Here is a 14,064-nt window from a genome sequence, read left to right on the forward strand (position 1 = left end):
GCGGGAGAAGAGCAGGCAGAGCGGGAGGGAGACGGAGCCCAGGACTGCTGAACACCCAGCCCCAGCCATCCGGACCACAGCGCAGACACAGTGCATGCGTGGGGTCCTGGATACTAGGAAAACAGGGCAGCAAGACCGGTGAGCGGGTACCGCAGGCCGGCGCCAGAGGACAAAACAAAAGCGAGCGGCCTTTGTTTTGTTGTTGTTGTTGTTGTTTTGTTTTGTTTTGGCGAGTGCTTTTTGGAAGTCTTAAAGGGGCAGGGTGGGACACTTAGTCCAGAGGTCGGGAATCCGGGGATCTCTGGGCACTCTAACCCCCTGGGCGGCAGGGAGCAGGGAGGCCCCTTACGGAGATAAATAGCCTCCCGGCCGCTCCCCCTCCAACACGACTCCACCATTTTGGAGCAGCGGCCCGAGCCAGGCCACACCCACAGCAACAGCGGAAATTAACTCCATAGCAGCCCGGCAGGAAGCAGAATCCCTCTCTGCGCGCAGCTACCCAGCACAAGCCACTAGAGGTCGCTGTTCTCTCACGAGAGGAAGGCCACAAACCAACAAGAAGGGAAGTTCTTCCAGCCGTCACTTGTCCCAGCTCTGCAAACTATTCCTATCACCATGAAAAGACAAAATTACAGGCAAACCAAGATCACAGAGGCAACACCAGAGAAGGAGACAGACCTAACCAGTCTTCCTGACAAAGAATTCAAAATAAAAATCATAAACATGCTGACAGAGATGCAGAGAAATATGCAAGAGAAATGGGATGAAGTCCGGAGGGAGATCACAGATGCCAGGAAGGAGGTTACAGAAGTGAAACAAACACTGGAAGGATTTATAAGCAGAATGGATAAGATGCAAGAGGCCACTGATGGAATAGAAACCAGTGAACAGGAACGCATAGAAGCTGACAGAGAGAGAGACAAAAGGATCTACAGGAATGAAACACTATTAAGAGAACTGTGTGACCAATCCAAAAGGAACAATATCCGTATTATAGGGGTACCAGAAGAAGAAGAGAGAGGAAAAGGGATGGAAAGTATCTTGGAAGAAGTAATTGCTGAAAACTTCCCCAAACTGGGGGAGGAAATAATCGAACAGACCACGGAAATACACAGAACCCCCATCAGAAAGGATCCAAGGAGGACAACACCAAGACACATAATAATTAAAACGGCAGAGATCAAGGACAAGGAAAGAGTTTTAAAGGCAGCTAGAGAGAAAAAGGTCACCTATAAAGGAAAACCCATCAGGCTAACATCAGACTTCTCGACAGAAACCCTACAGGCCAGAAGAGAATGGCATGGCATATTTAATGCAATGAAACAGAAGGGCCTTGAACCAAGGATACTGTATCCAGCACGACTATCATTTAAATATGATGGCGGGATTAAACAATTCCCAGACAAGCAAAAGCTGAGGGAATTTGCTTCCCACAAACCACCTCTACAGGGCATCTTACAGGGACTGCTCTAGATGGGAGCACTCCTAAAAAGAGCACAGAACAAAACACCCAACATATGAAGAATGGAGGAGGAGGAATAAGAAGGGAGAGAAGAAAAGAATCTCCAGACAGTGCATATAACAGCTCAATAAGCGAGCTAAGTTAGGCAGTAAGATACTAAAGAGGCTAACCTTGAACCTTTGGTAACCACGAATTTAAAGCCTGCAATGGCAATAAGTACATATCTTTCAATAGTCACCCTAAATGTAAATGGACTGAATGCACCAATCAAAAGACACAGAGTAACAGAATGGATAAAAAAGCAAGACCCATCTATATGCTGCTTACAAGAAACTCACCTCAAACCCAAAGACATGTACAGACTAAAAGTCAAGGGATGGAAAAACATATTTCAGGCAAACAACAGCGAGAAGAAAGCAGGGGTTACAGTACTAATATCAGACAAAATAGACTTCAAAACAAAGAAAGTAACAAGAGATAAAGAAGGACACTACATAATGACAAAGGGCTCAGTCCAACAAGAGGACATAACCATTCTAAATGTATATGCCCCCAACACAGGAGCACCAGCATATGTGAAACAAACACTAACAGAACTAAAGGGGGAAATAGACTGCAATGCATTCATTCTAGGAGACTTCAACACACCACTTCACACCAAAGGATAGATCCACCGGGCAGAAAATAAGTAAGGACACGGAAGCACTGAACAACACAGTAGAACAGATGGACCTAATAGACATCTATAGAACTCTACATCCAAAAGCAACAGGATATACATTCTTCTCAAGTGCACATGGAACATTCTCCAGAATAGACCACATACTAGCCCACAAAAAGAGCCTCAGTCAAATCCAAAATATTGAAATTCTACCAACCAATTTTTCAGACCACAAAGGTATGAAACTAGAAATAAATTCTACAAAGAAAACAAAAAGGCTCACAAACGCATGGAGGCTTAACAACATGCTCCTAAATAATCAATGGATCAATGAACAAATCAAAATAGAGATCAAGGAATATATAGAAACAAATGACAACAACACCACAAAGCCCCAACTTCTGTGGGACGCAGCGAAAGCAGTCTTAAGAGGAAAGTATATAGCGATCCAGGCACACTTGAAGAAGGAAGAACAATCCCAAATGAATAGTCTAACATCACAATTATCGAAACTGGAAAAAGAAGAACAAATGACGCCTAAAGTCAGCAGAAGGAGGGATATAATAAAGATCAGAGAAGAAATAAACAAATTTGAGAAGAATAAAACAATAGAAAAAAAATCAACAAAACCAAGAGCTGGTTCTTTGAGAAAATAAACAAAATAGATAAGCCTCTAGCCAAACTTATTAAGACAAAAAGAGAATCAACACAAATCAACAGAATCAGAAATGAGAACGGAAAAATCACGACAGACTCCACAGAAATACAAAGAATTATTAAAGACTACTATGAAAACCTATATGCCAACAAGCTGGAAAACCTAGAAGAAATGGACAACTTCCTAGAAAAATACAACCTTCCAAGACTGACCAAGGAAGAAACACAAAAGTTAAACAAACCAATTACGAGCAAAGAAACTGAAACGGTAATCAAAAAACAACCCAAGAACAAAACCCCCGGGCCGGACGGATTTACCTCGGAATTTTATCAGACACACAGAGAAGACATAATACCCATTCTCCTTAAAGTTTTCCAAAAAATAGAAGAGGAGGGAATACTCCCAAACTCATTCTATGAAGCCAACATCACCCTAATACCAAAACCAGGCAAAGACCCCACCAAAAACGAAAATTACAGACCAGTATCCCTGATGAATGTAGATGCAAAAATACTCAATAAAATACTAGCAAACCGAATTCAACAGTATATCAAAAGGACCATACACCACGACCAAGTGGGATTCATCCCAGGGATGCAAGGATGGTACCACATTCGAAAATCCATCGATATCAACCACCACATCAACAAAAAGAAAGCCAAAAACCATGTGACCATCTCCATAGATGCTGAAAAGGCATTTGACAAAATTCAACATCCATTCATGATAAAAACTCTCAGCAAAATGGGAATAGAGGGCAAGTACCTCAACATAATAAAGGCCATATGTCATAAACCCACAGCCAACAATATACTGAACAGCGAGAAGCTGAAAGCTTTTCCTCTGAGATCGGGAACTAGACAGGGATGCCCACTCTCCCCACTGCTATTTAACATAGTACTGGAGGTCCTAGCCATGGCAATCAGACAAAACAAAGAAATACAAGGAATCCAGATTGGTAAAGAAGAAGTTAAACTGTCACTATTTGCAGATGATATGATATTGTACATAAAAAACCCTAAAGACTCCACTCCAAAACTACTAGAACTGATATCGGAATACAGCAAAGTTGCAGGATACAAAATTAACACACAGAAATCTGTAGCTTTCCTATACACCAACAATGAACCAATAGAAAGAGAAATCATGAAATCAATTCCATTCACAATTGCATCAAAAAGAATAAAATACCTAGGAATAAACCTAACCAAAGAAGTGAAAGACCTATACCCTGAAAACTACAAGTCACTCTTAAGAGAAATTAAAGGGGACACTAACAAATGGAAACTCATCCCATGCTCATGGCTAGGAAGAATTAATATCGTCAAAATGGCCGTCCTGCCCAAAGCAAGATACAGATTTGATGCAATCCCTATCAAATTACCAGCAACATTCTTCAATGAACTGGAACAAATAGTTCAAACATTCATATGGAAACACCAAAGACCCCGAATAGCCAAAGCAATCCTGAGAAAGAAGAATAAAGTAGGGGGGATCTCACTCCCCAACTTCAAGTTCTACCACAAAGCCATAGTAATCAAGACAATTTGGTACTGGCACAAGAACAGAGCCACAGACCAGTGGAACAGATTAGAGACTACAGACATTAACCAAAACATATATGGTCAATTAATATTTGATCAAGGAGCCATGGACATACAATGGCGAAATGACAGTCTCTTCAACAGATGGTGCTGGCAAAACTGGACAGCTACATGTAGGAGAATGAAACTGGACCATTGTCTAACCCCATACACAAAAGTAAATTCAAAATGGATCAAAGACCTGAATGTAAGTCATGACACCACAAAACTCTTAGAAAAAAACATAGGCAAAAACCGTTTAGACATAAACATGAGTGACCTCTTCTTGAACATATCTCCCCGGGCAAGGAAAACAACAGCAAAAATGAACAAGTGGGACTATTTTAAGCTGAAAAGCTTCTGTACAGCAAAAGACACCATCAACAGAACAAAAAGGAACCCTACAGTATGGGAGAATGTATTTGTAAATGACAGATCCGATAAAGGCTTAACGTCCAAAATATATAAAGAGCCCACACGCCTCAACAACCAAAAAACAAATAATCCAATTAAAAAATGGGCAGAGGAACTGAACAGACAGTTCTCCAAAACAGAAATACAGATGGCCAACAGACACATGAAAAGATGCTCCACATCGCTAATTATCAGAGAAATGCAAATTAAAACTACAATGAGGTATCACCTCACACCAGTAAGGATGGCTGCCATCCAAAAGACAAACAACAACAAATGTTGGCGAGGCTGTGCAGAAAGGGGAACCCTCCTACACTGCTGGTGGAAATGTAAATTAGTTCAACCATTGTGGAAAGCAGTATGGAGGTTCATCAAAATGCTCAAAACAGACTTACCATTTGACCCAGGAATTCCACTCCTAGGAATTTACCCTAAGAATGCAGCAGTGCAGTTTGAAAAAGACAGATGCACCCCTATGTTTATGGCAGCACTATTTACAATAGCCAAGAATTGGAAGCAACCTAAATGTCCATCGGTAGATGAATGGATAAAGAAGATGTGGTACATTTACACAATGGAATACCACTCAGCCATAAGAAGAGGGCAAATCCTACCATTTGCCGCAACATGGATGGAGCTGGAGGGTATTATGCTCAGTGAAATAAGCCAAGCGGAGAAAGAGAAATACCAAATGATTTCACTCATCTGTGGAGTATACGAACAAAGGAAAAACTGAAGAAACAAAATAGCAGTACACTCATAGACACCGAGAAGGGACTCGTCATTACCAAGGGAAAGGGGTTGGGGTGGGTGGTGTGGAGGGAGGGTGAAGGGGATGAAGGGGCACAATAATTCAACATCACAATGTAAGTTGCTCATGCGGATGGTAGTGCAGCACAGAGAATATAGTCAATGATTCTGTAACATCTTACTACATTGATAGGTAATAACTGCTCTAGTGGGGGTGAGGATTTAATAATATGGGTAACTGTTGAACCACTGTGTTGTATATTTGAAACCAATATAAGATTGTATAACAATTATACCTGGATATTAGATGACTTTGAAACTGGGTATTAGATACATAGGTATTCATTTATGCTGTCTCTTTTTGTAAGTGTTGGAAAATTTCCATAATAAAATTGTAATGCAGCTCCTCTGCAAATAAAGACAAAAGGTGACAGAATGGATAAACAAGACCCATCTATATGCTGCCTACAAGAGACTCACTTCAGACCCAAAGACATACATAGACCGAAAACAAAGGGATGGGAAAAGGTATTTTATTATGCACATAAAAGGTAGAAAAAAGCAGGAGTAGCACTACTATATCAGACAAAATAGACTTCAAAACAAAGAAAGTAACAAAGGACAAACAAGGACATTACATAATGATAAATGGATCAATCCAACAAAAGGATATAACAATTATAAATATCTATGCACCCAACATAGGAGCAACTAAATATATAAAATTAATACTAACAGACCTAAAGGGGGAAATAGACAGCAACGCAATCATATTAGGGGATTTTAAAACCCCACTTTTATTAATGGATAAATCAGACAGAAAATAAATAAGGAAACACAGGCACGGAATGACACGTTAGACCAGATGGACTTAACATATATACAGAACAGGACCCCCCCCTGCAGGGGGCAGGTGTTGTGAGCCGTGCCCAACCAGCCAGCGCAGTGAGTCATCTCTGACCAGCTGCAACCGCACTCAAGTCCGTTCCTCCATTCCCAGAAAAGTCCTGTGTTGTGAGAGCGTGCCTGGAATCCACCTGACAGAGCTTCCTTAGGCTTTGATGTAGAATCTCGCCCCCAGAGAGACTGGAGGGGATAAGGATGGTATGAGAAGAGGTGGCAAGGAGAGAGAGTAGAAGTAGAAGCAGAGAAAAGTTAGAGATAGATGAGAGCTAGCTCGCTTGCTTATGCTGTAATGCTGAATAAAGAAAGAGCTTGAGTGAACTATCAGTCCCAGCCTGCCTTTTGTCCCAACCCGCGCGCTGCTGGACGGCGCAGGCGGGGGCGCTGCCACCCATTGTCTGCGCTGCTGTGGCGAGTCCCCACCAGCTCGGCGCCACCTCCGGGAGCCCACCGCCCACCTCAGTGTGCCAGCGCCCCTCGGCCTCGCCACCTCGCTCTCGGGGCTCCTCAGCTCGCCAGCACCTTCGGGCCTCCTCTCACCCGCTCTGATCCTTGATCCCTTCGCCTTCCGCCCCCGGGCGGCGGGCACTACCAGACCTAACCAACAGCAGCCCCAAGGTGCAGCCCCAAGGGTGCTGCCCGAAGCGCAGTCTCTGCTCCTCCAGGCCCAACGGCCAGCACTGCTCGCAGCCGTCATCATGTCTGCTGCAAATTCTGAAACTCCAAACTCAACTGTCTCCAAAGAGGCCAGCACCCAGTTCTCATCATCTACAACCAGCCAAGGCTATGTTTTACCAGAAGGCAAAATCATGCCAAACACCATTTTTGTTGGTGGAATTGACGTTAGGATGGATGAAACCAAAATAAGAAGTTTCTTTGCTAGATACGGTTCAATTAAAGAAGTGAAGATAATCACGGATTGAACTGGTGTGTCCAAACGCTATGGATTTGTTTCGTTTTATAATGACGTGGATGTCCAGAAGATAGAAGAATCACAGATAAATTTCCATGGTAAAAAGCTGAAACTGGGCCTTGCAAACAGGAAACAAAATTTCTGTGCTTATCATGTGCAGCCACGTCCTTTGGTTTTTAATCCCCCACCACCACCACCACAGTTTCAGAGTGTCTGGAGCAGTCACAACCCTGAAGCTTACATGCAGCCTCCAACCATGATGCATCCTATAACTCAATATGTGCAGGCATACCCTTATCCAAGTTCACCAGTTCAGGTCATCACTGGATATCAGCTGCCTGTATATAATTATCAGATGCCACCACAGTGGTCTGGGGAACACAAGAGTTAGGTTATACCTCCTCCGACTTATACAGCTGTTAACTACCACTGTAATGAAGTTGTTCCAGGAGCTGAAATGCTGACAAGTGAATGCTCTGTTCATGAAGCTACTGCATCCTCTGGAAATGGCCCACAAAAGAAACCTGTGGACCAAAGCATACAGACGGTGGCATCTTGTCTATTTAATCCAGAGAACAGACTGAGAAACTCACCTGTTACTCAAGATGACTACTTCAAGGATAAAAGAGTGCATCACTTTAGAAGAAGTTGGACAGTGCTTAAATCTGTTTGATCCTCTCTGCTAACTTTCTAGTCTCATTGGAAGTTGTTGGTTTTGAATATTAAGAGACTGAAAGTTGTTCACTATTATATACATTTAATGCTGAATTTGTATAAATTGCACTCAGCCTTTCTACATAAGTTATATTAGATGGTCTAGTTTTACTTTACACTGAAACTGTTTTTCATTAGATGTTTATTTAGAAACGTTCTGTGTTGAATATATAGTTGAAAGTAAAAAATAGTAAAGACCGAAAGGAGTAACTTAAGATATATTTGTAAGGACTTTTTTAAACAGAAATTAACATGTCAAGAGTTTGAAAGAAAATGCTGATATTCAAAAAATTGTTTTAGAAAACCTACTATTTTGAAAGGTCAGAATTTTGATAGTTTGAATACAGGCATTTCACTTCCCCAACAAGCAACAGTGAACATTACAATATTTACACTGCTTAACAATTGTGCTTAACATTTATTATTTGTCTAGAAATTTACCACAAAAGCAAGAGTTTTTAAAACTACATTTTTAATCAGTGGTACTCAACATATAGTTAACTTTATTGATGTCATCCTTATCTAAACCCAGTAAAACAGATTCTAAACAAAACAGTCCAATCAGTGGCTCTTATGCTTATTCAAAATATTTATCTTTTATCTGGAATCCACACATAGATATGCTGTTTGATTGGGATGGCAATTAGGATAACTAAAATTCTGGGCCTAATTTTTTTTTTTAAATCCAAGACAAACTAAATTTTACTAGGAACATAAGCTTCTCAGTGAGTTACCGTTCTCCTTTTCTTTCTTGTTTCCTTGAAATGCTAAACTTGATGGCTGTATCTTAAATTGTACTAAATATTAGTATTAAAGAATGCTGAAAAATTTTTTATGTCACTTGACGGTTAATCAGAGTACCTGAAAGGAATTTTTTAATAAAAACATGAAAATATTAGTTACTTGTTAAAGAGAAAATAGATTTGTATTTTATTAGCCTATTATATTCCCTTTATTAAAGTAAAATATATCCAGGAGAGTCAACGTAATTTTGGCATTTCTTAACCACAAAAGTTGTTTAGTAAGCATATCCCAAGAATGTACTAGAGTCAGAGTTAACAATCCATTTCTAGATTAGCTAGTCTCCCTGTTGTTAGACATTGTATCTTGACAAGCAGCTAGAGCACCAGAGCCACGTTTGCTGTACCCACTGTCTTGCTTTTCCAGTCAGTACCCTGTTCTAGCAGAGGTGCCTAGAACAGGTGATGTGAAGAGGAGAAGTAGCAGTCTGAGCAGTCTGAGAACTCAGCCCTGGAAAGGTGGCAGTAGGGTGGGTAATCCTTTCGAAGGGAATCCCTTGTATGACATCACATGACTTGCCGCAGACATGAGTTTAAAGTGGCTTCCTAGCCTTCTTTACATTGGCCCCTTTGCTACCACATGGAGACACCATTTACCTTACTTAACCTATTGCAGTTACCATAGGCCTTCTCATCAGGGCCTCTTGTTGTCTCAGTCTAAACAGTTTTCATTCTGAATCTGAAGAGGCTTTTAACTTAAGGATCCCCAAGAGGGCTTACTTATGCCTCAGAATTTGAAAGTGCCCTGAAATTTGTCCTTTTAAGAATTCTCTGTTCTTTTGGTGTGTGTATATCATTCTGTCATTAAATCTCCAGATCACTACAGATAATACCAAGGTCTAAAGAGCCAATTCAAATTATCCCAGTATGGCCTTAAGGAAAGTAGGGGAATAAACTTTGTATTTGTCTGCTGTTTTGTTGGACTGAAGTATTTAAAAGAGTAAGGTAGGGAGGCGGAGCCAAGATGGCGGCGTGAGTAGAGCAGCGGAAATCTCCTCCCAAAACCACATGTATCTATGGAAATATAACAAAGACAACTCTTCCTAGAATAGAGACCAGAGGACACAGGACAACATCCAGACCACATCCACACCTGCGAGAACCCAGCGCCTCGCAAAGGGGGTAAGATACAGCCCCGGCCCCGCGGGACCCGAGCGCCCCTCCCCCCGGCTCCCGGCGGGAGGAGAGGAGTCGGAGCGGAGAGGGAGAGGGAGCCCAGGACTGCTGAACACCCAGCCCCAGCCATCCGGACCACAGCGCAGACACAGTGCATGCGTGGGGTCCTGGATACTAGGAAAACAGGGCAGCAAGACCGGTGAGCGGGTACCGCAGGCCGGCGCCAGAGGACAAAACAAAAGCGAGCGGCCTTTGTTTTGTTGTTGTTGTTGTTTTGTTTTGTTTTGGCGAGTGCTTTTTGGAAGTCTTAAAGGGGCAGGGTGGGACACTTAGTCCAGAGGTCGGGAATCCGAGGATCTCTGGGCACTCTAACCCCCTGGGCGGCAGGGAGCAGGGAGGCCCCTTACGGAGATAAATAGCCTCCCGGCCGCTCCCCCTCCAACATGACTCCACCATTTTGGAGCAGCGGCCCGAGCCAGGCCACACCCACAGCAACAGCGGAAATTAACTCCATAGCAGCCCGGCAGGAAGCAGAATCCCTCTCTGCGCGCAGCTACCCAGCACAAGCCACTAGAGGTCGCTGTTCTCTCACGAGAGGAAGGCCACAAACCAACAAGAAGGGAAGTTCTTCCAGCCGTCACTTGTCCCAGCTCTGCAAACTATTCCTATCACCATGAAAAGACAAAATTACAGGCAAACCAAGATCACAGAGGCAACACCAGAGAAGGAGACAGACCTAACCAGTCTTCCTGACAAAGAATTCAAAATAAAAATCATAAACATGCTGACAGAGATGCAGAGAAATATGCAAGAGAAATGGGATGAAGTCCGGAGGGAGATCACAGATGCCAGGAAGGAGGTTACAGAAGTGAAACAAACACTGGAAGGATTTATAAGCAGAATGGATAAGATGCAAGAGGCCACTGATGGAATAGAAACCAGTGAACAGGAACGCATAGAAGCTGACAGAGAGAGAGACAAAAGGATCTACAGGAATGAAACACTATTAAGAGAACTGTGTGACCAATCCAAAAGGAACAATATCCGTATTATAGGGGTACCAGAAGAAGAAGAGAGAGGAAAAGGGATGGAAAGTATCTCGGAAGAAGTAATTGCTGAAAACTTCCCCAAACTGGGGGAGGAAATAATCGAACAGACCACGGAAATACACAGAACCCCCATCAGAAAGGATCCAAGGAGGACAACACCAAGACACATAATAATTAAAACGGCAGAGATCAAGGACAAGGAAAGAGTTTTAAAGGCAGCTAGAGAGAAAAAGGTCACCTATAAAGGAAAACCCATCAGGCTAACATCAGACTTCTCGACAGAAACCCTACAGGCCAGAAGAGAATGGCATGGCATATTTAATGCAATGAAACAGAAGGGCCTTGAACCAAGGATACTGTATCCAGCACGACTATCATTTAAATATGATGGCGGGATTAAACAATTCCCAGACAAGCAAAAGCTGAGGGAATTTGCTTCCCACAAACCACCTCTACAGGGCATCTTACAGGGACTGCTCTAGATGGGAGCACTCCTAAAAAGAGCACAGAACAAAACACCCAACATATGAAGAATGGAGGAGGAGGAATAAGAAGGGAGAGAAGAAAAGAATCTCCAGACAGTGCATATAACAGCTCAATAAGCGAGCTAAGTTAGGCAGTAAGATACTAAAGAGGCTAACCTTGAACCTTTGGTAACCACGAATTTAAAGCCTGCAATGGCAATAAGTACATATCTTTCAATAGTCACCCTAAATGTAAATGGACTGAATGCACCAATCAAAAGACACAGAGTAACAGAATGGATAAAAAAGCAAGACCCATCTATATGCTGCTTACAAGAAACTCACCTCAAACCCAAAGACATGTACAGACTAAAAGTCAAGGGATGGAAAAACATATTTCAGGCAAACAACAGCGAGAAGAAAGCAGGGGTTACAGTACTAATATCAGACAAAATAGACTTCAAAACAAAGAAAGTAACAAGAGATAAAGAAGGACACTACATAATGACAAAGGGCTCAGTCCAACAAGAGGACATAACCATTCTAAATGTATATGCCCCCAACACAGGAGCACCAGCATATGTGAAACAAACACTAACAGAACTAAAGGGGGAAATAGACTGCAATGCATTCATTCTAGGAGACTTCAACACACCACTCACACCAAAGGATAGATCCACCGGGCAGAAAATAAGTAAGGACACGGAAGCACTGAACAACACAGTAGAACAGATGGACCTAATAGACATCTATAGAACTCTACATCCAAAAGCAACAGGATATACATTCTTCTCAAGTGCACATGGAACATTCTCCAGAATAGACCACATACTAGCCCACAAAAAGAGCCTCAGTCAAATCCAAAATATTGAAATTCTACCAACCAATTTTTCAGACCACAAAGGTATGAAACTAGAAATAAATTCTACAAAGAAAACAAAAAGGCTCACAAACGCATGGAGGCTTAACAACATGCTCCTAAATAATCAATGGATCAACGAACAAATCAAAATAGAGATCAAGGAATATATAGAAACAAATGACAACAACACCACAAAGCCCCAACTTCTGTGGGACGCAGCGAAAGCAGTCTTAAGAGGAAAGTATATAGCGATCCAGGCACACTTGAAGAAGGAAGAACAATCCCAAATGAATAGTCTAACATCACAATTATCGAAACTGGAAAAAGAAGAACAAATGACGCCTAAAGTCAGCAGAAGGAGGGATATAATAAAGATCAGAGAAGAAATAAACAAATTTGAGAAGAATAAAACAATAGAAAAAAAATCAACAAAACCAAGAGCTGGTTCTTTGAGAAAATAAACAAAATAGATAAGCCTCTAGCCAAACTTATTAAGACAAAAAGAGAATCAACACAAATCAACAGAATCAGAAATGAGAACGGAAAAATCACGACAGACTCCACAGAAATACAAAGAATTATTAAAGACTACTATGAAAACCTATATGCCAACAAGCTGGAAAACCTAGAAGAAATGGACAACTTCCTAGAAAAATACAACCTTCCAAGACTGACCAAGGAAGAAACACAAAAGTTAAACAAACCAATTACGAGCAAAGAAACTGAAACGGTAATCAAAAAACAACCCAAGAACAAAACCCCCGGGCCGGACGGATTTACCTCGGAATTTTATCAGACAAACAGAGAAGACATAATACCCATTCTCCTTAAAGTTTTCCAAAAAATAGAAGAGGAGGGAATACTCCCAAACTCATTCTATGAAGCCAACATCACCCTAATACCAAAACCAGGCAAAGACCCCACCAAAAACGAAAATTACAGACCAGTATCCCTGATGAATGTAGATGCAAAAATACTCAATAAAATACTAGCAAACCGAATTCAACAGTATATCAAAAGGACCATACACCACGACCAAGTGGGATTCATCCCAGGGATGCAAGGATGGTACCACATTCGAAAATCCATCGATATCAACCACCACATCAACAAAAAGAAAGCCAAAAACCATGTGACCATCTCCATAGATGCTGAAAAGGCATTTGACAAAATTCAACATCCATTCATGATAAAAACTCTCAGCAAAATGGGAATAGAGGGCAAGTACCTCAACATAATAAAGGCCATATGTCATAAACCCACAGCCAACAATATACTGAACAGCGAGAAGCTGAAAGCTTTTCCTCTGAGATCGGGAACTAGACAGGGATGCCCACTCTCCCCACTGCTATTTAACATAGTACTGGAGGTCCTAGCCACAGCAATCAGACAAAACAAAGAAATACAAGGAATCCAGATTGGTAAAGAAGAAGTTAAACTGTCACTATTTGCAGATGATATGATACTGTACATAAAAAACCCTAAAGACTCCACTCCAAAACTACTAGAACTGATATCGGAATACAGCAAAGTTGCAGGATACAAAATTAACACACAGAAATCTGTAGCTTTCCTATACACCAACAATGAACCAATAGAAAGAGAAATCATGAAATCAATTCCATTCACAATTGCATCAAAAAGAATAAAATACCTAGGAATAAACCTAACCAAAGAAGTGAAAGACCTATACCCTGAAAACCACAAGTCACTCT

The 14,064-nt window shown here is 41.6% G+C and overlaps 1 pseudogene; it reads left to right on the forward strand.

Moving 5' to 3' along the window:
* The first annotated feature begins 6,560 nt into the window (after positions 1-6,560).
* On the forward strand, positions 6,561-10,195 carry LOC130681736 (deleted in azoospermia-like; annotated as a pseudogene).
* Positions 10,196-14,064: the final 3,869 nt, after the last annotated feature.

Source organism: Manis pentadactyla, chromosome X (assembly GCF_030020395.1).
Source record: "Manis pentadactyla isolate mManPen7 chromosome X, mManPen7.hap1, whole genome shotgun sequence".
NCBI lineage: Eukaryota > Metazoa > Chordata > Mammalia > Pholidota > Manidae > Manis > Manis pentadactyla.